Source organism: Micromys minutus (assembly GCF_963924665.1).
Source record: "Micromys minutus genome assembly, chromosome: 16".
Taxonomy (NCBI): Eukaryota; Metazoa; Chordata; class Mammalia; order Rodentia; family Muridae; genus Micromys; species Micromys minutus.
Window position 1 is genome coordinate 20,378,859 of NC_137985.1, and position 4,948 is coordinate 20,383,806.

The 4,948-nt window shown below is 47.0% G+C and overlaps 1 pseudogene across 1 annotated transcript; it reads right to left on the reverse strand.

Annotated features, from left to right (window-relative positions):
- Positions 1-4,118: 4,118 nt before the first annotated feature.
- LOC308430913 (stannin-like) lies at positions 4,119-4,381 on the reverse strand (annotated as a pseudogene). The gene has a single exon. The product of its transcript is annotated as a stannin-like (transcript).
- Between the last annotated feature and the right edge of the window lie 567 nt (positions 4,382-4,948).

Here is a 4,948-nt window from a genome sequence, read left to right on the forward strand (position 1 = left end):
CTTTACCCCCATTATCACAGAGCGGGGTGGGGGTTGGGTCCCTGTCGCAGCTGCAGCACTTCTGGGGTATTGTGACAAAGGGTCACTATCGCCTCTACCCAGTTTTCCACAGGCCCATGTTTTATTGGAATTTGATTTCCAAGCTTTTCGTCTGACTTCCCAGTTCTATACGGTAGAGGCCACTCACCAACTATTTTGAAACTCAGTTTTCTTATCTGAAAAATGGGTCTCGAGGGATATTCCGCATCAGCTAGTAAAGATGAAAGAAGATGATACTCCTGGAGTGTTTAATTTTTTTGCACTGCTACTATCACATCAGAATAAAAAGATTGAGGCGTTACTGACCAGCCTGCAACTCAAGGCGATTCTTCTACCTCAACCTCCTAAGCGCTGGACTAAAAGGGCAGAACTCCGGCTTTTTCACATCGCCCCTCCCCCGCCCTCTCATTTAAAAGGGGGACAGAGGAATGGAGAAGTTGAGTGGTGGCCTGGGATGTTGGCTTCTACCACTGACTGGATTAAGGTTACTCCAGTCTCGCTGGGACCTGTGTGACCTTGGGTCGATCCCTTCATCTCTGGGTGCCTCCTTGGTCATGGCTGTAAAGTGGATAGAAAGAAGTCCAGCACGTATGTCACCTGATTAGACAGTGGGTACATTAAACGAACCAAAACCCTGGAAGACTGAACTCAAAACACACCCATGGCTTTTACTGATTACTTAGTAGCAGAATGGTTTTACAACCACAGACTCAGGCTTTCAAAAGACCTTCCTATACTTTGGCCAGCAAGTTTTCTCTTGATCCCAAGGGGTATCAATGAGGAAAGGATTCCAGTTATTAGTTTAGAGAGAGAGACTGTGAGTCACCTAGCACCCCATCTTCAGTTTCTTTACACTTTTTACAGGACAGCAAATTAATGGTCCTAAAAACAACAGCCCAGTTGTTGGGCATAGAGATCAGTCACCATTATCAGTCTTAGCTTTTAAAAAGGGCCTCCTTAGCACTCACAGCAAGTTCGGTATTATCAGCATTGTTTCTAATCAGTAAAGTGTAATTAGCAAAGCAGGGCTAATTAGTAAAGTGACCTTCTAAGTAGCGAATGTTTGTGAATTGTTCTTAAGTGGGATGTGCTGGGCACTCAGCCCAGTCCCACGGGCTGCATGGGATTCCTCCTGAGTTGAGAGCTTCAGTCTGTGTGGCTCCAGCTCTTCAGTTTCCCCAAAACCTAATTCTAGCTATGGCTTTGAGATGGCTGTCCCTTTGCCATGTAAAACAACCAGCTATAGCAATGGATTTCAAGTGCCTAAAGGTACCTAGGAGCAACACCTTGCCTTCCCCCACTTCCTGTAGTTCCTTCGGCTATTAGATGGTGGCTAGAACCCTGGGCTGCCTCTCAGGTCCTGTAACCCAGTTCTCTGAGACTCTAAAAAGGATTTGGAATATTGGCAATGATCAGAGACAGGAGGGAGACAACTGAGGGTGGGGGAGCCGGAGGGGGCAGAGAACCCCTGTTGCTCCTACTAGAGTCTTCATGTGCTTTCCTTTCTGAAGGCTTGATTAGGAAGTGTAACCACCTCGCCAATGAGGGGCCAGTGACTTCCCTAATGTGACTGTATGCTTCTTGCATTGTTCATTTGCTGGGCTATCTAAGGATCATTTGCTGGGATCTTATTATTTTAAACCTCACATGGAGGTGATGTGTGTGTGTGTGTGTGTGTGTGTGTGTGTGTGTGTGTGTGTGTGTGTGTGTACATATAATTTCACTTTGAAATAAATTTAATAAACTTTACTTTTTAGCAAGTAAATTCTACTTTATAGGACTTTGGGGGGGATATAGCTATGCAAATCTTATTGAAATGTATTGTAAATAAAGGTTTACTCGGTGGTCTAGAAAATGAACTTGAATGTCATTCAGCACTTATTGATCAGGGATGACGTCCCTTCCACTTATTGCACACACTGGTGACTTTGAGACACAGGAGTAGCACAGTCCGTTTGAACAGATCTAGGAGAGTCAGTTCTGCTTCAGTGGCGTAGCCTCAGACTTTCTGCGTGCTCCCCGGATGAAAGCCTTCTTCATCAGAAGACCTGTCCACAATCCTTAGACTATTGGGACATAATCTGAAGAGAAGTTATAGCTTATTAACCATCGGAGTGTATGGCTCTGGTGCACACTTTAAAAAGTAACCAGTGATAACCAAGGACAGGGAAGACTTGCATGGCTGGTCAATGGTTCTATAGGTGGTTATTCTTCTCCCTGTGACCCCCGCTAGTGCCCCACAGTGCCTGAACTTACTCATTCCCCTCTGGATGGACTGACTCAAACTTAAAAGACCCCCCTGGCAATGAAGTGGGTGATGGGAAGCTCCAGAAAAGTATAACTGATAAGAATGTAATGATGTCTGTTTGAAACACAAACTTCAGTGTAGATACAAGCTGGCCTTGATCAGCTGCTGGCTGCAAGAAGCTGAGGTAGAAAGGATGTGGAATGGAAATGAGTCAGACATCCAGGGCAGCCAACCCCAGGGCAGATCCTTTGATACCCTCTGTTCCCCTCCTAGACCTACAGTGTCACTGCTTCCAGGTCTAACACACATCCAAGCCAGCCTCAGCAGCCTCTGCCCATGGCCACTCCATCCTTGGCTTCCTCTTATGTGGCTTAGCTATCTCACTGGAATTCGAGAGTTTTTCCTTAGCTGTTTCTCCCAGAGTAGCCCTCTGGAGACATCTCTCTTCCTAGCTTCACACATGGCCTTATTCATTGTCCCTCCTCACTTTAGACTGTCTCTGAACATCTGCCTCCCCAACCTCACATTGGTACACACTTCCAAAATGAAGTGTTTCTACAGCCCCTCCCTTGGGATTCCAGAACATGGATTAGTTTCAAATGCTTTTTAAAACTGTCTCCAGACTAGCCGAAAGCTCTTTGCTGTCAGGGCCGGCTGGATACTTGTCACCAAGGATGCCAGCATAGTCAGGGTTACTCATGATAGTTTAAAATGCTTAGTATGGTGGTGGGATTAACATGTGAGCAAGTTTATAGACATAAGAAATATCCTGGAGACATGCTGCTGGCTCTCTTACCTGTGAGAACCAGGCCCTGAACTTGAACTCCTGCCCACTCTGTTGTAAATGCTTATGTGCACACATAGAAATGACTGTCTGTGGTGCACAGTGCCTTAAGAGCTGGGTCAGGGAGCTCTGTCTACAAAGCCCCAAGGATGAAAGTGAAACCCAATACCCATTGAAGAAGAAAGGAAGCTCACTTGTGAAAAGGTGGGGAAAAGAGCCACCCCTACACCCAACCCCCATTCCAGTGCACAAAACATTAAATACAAAAACAAAACCTTGCCTTCTTCGGCCAACTGGGTTTCAGACTTTGAGTATCGACCACAGGCTCTGGTGTTTCCACAGGACCAGAGCAATTTCTGCAAAGCCTGTGCTCAAGAGGTGTACTGGACATGCTCAAAACCAAAGGGCAAGAGGCTGCTCTGCTAAGCTGCCTGGCAACCCTCAGGATTCACAAGGTCTCGTTCTTCACAGGCTTCCAAGCAAGTACAACAGCTTCATTGAAGTATCTGCCATCTATCTTCACAAACTGCTATTAACAAAGCTGAAACTAAAGGGAGAGCTGTGGTTTTCCTCCATGACTAAGCAAGTTGAAATTACCCCAGCACCCCCAGCTTCTTAGCCTTTCACCTCCTTTCTACATGCATTGCTAAGACCTCAGTGTACCCTGCCAAGAGCAATTGCGGTCTGATCAGTGGAAGACCCTCCACGGTCACACCTCAGCCCGCATGAGTACAGTCAAGCTGGTCCGCGGGCTCCCTCTGGTAGTTTTTAAAAATTGGCAAAACGGCTTAAGCACCTGCTTCTGGGCCTATTTACAGCTCACAGGTTGGTTAGTTCAGTAGTAGCTCCGTCAAAAACAGGCTTAGCTAGAACATTCAAGTAAGGAAAGCGCTAAGGCCATGAGCCCAGCAGGGTCAGGCTTGCCCACTGCCTGCAATGGACAGCCAGCCAGAAGGCTGAGGAGGAAAGCCAGAAGAGCTGGGACCTAGAGTCAGTGCATGCGATGACAAAGCCTGAGGAGACCATGGCAGCAAGTGTCAACCCCTCTCACATAGCAGCATGTCTGCTTTTTCGCAGCGCAGCTCGGCCATGCACTTCTGGTCTGTTGGCGGTCATCTACACATGGCCCTTTGGCAGAGTACTGCACCAGAGGAAAGGGCTCCTTTGTTCTCCTCATCCCCTGACTGGTTGATCAGCCGAAGGTGGCACCAGCCGCCCAGAACCAAGGCCCCCAGGGCAGCTATGGTGATGAGGATGACAATGACCGTGGTGACCACCCTGGTCATGGGGCTATGGCCCATAATACACATACATGGTCAATGCTTGGAAGGGCATTTTGGTGAAAAGCTTGTGGTGTGCCGGGCTCAACGAGGCTTCCATTCGGGCTGCACAGGACAGTCCATGTCGCAGCCCACAGTCCGGTGCAATCAGCCAGCGGCAGTCCTGACGCCAGAGCTCAGGGGTTTGGTTTTAACAAACAAAATTACTCGGAAATATTTTTAAAAGAATTTAATAGAATTTAGTTGTTATTTATTTATTTTAAGCATTCAGGGGAAAAAAGCCACATTCTTTAAGACAGTAGTTTTTCTATATGGAGTTCAAGGTCTCCAAGGACACGAAGACTTCAGATTTGGTGTGTATTTCTTGGATCTACCCAAAGGTGCTGGACCCAGAGCTAAAATCTTCTGGTTTCTAAGGCAGACATATTTCTTATTTGATATCAAATCTTCAAGGAACAAACGCTATCCATAAGCTCCTCGTTTAACATGACAGCAGTCAGTTGGGCATGTTCCGCTTCCTCAAAGTAGCCCCTCGCCCCCTCCCCCACCTCTGCCATCTTTCACCTTCTGGATCTATTACTGTGCAATGGTTCAAAA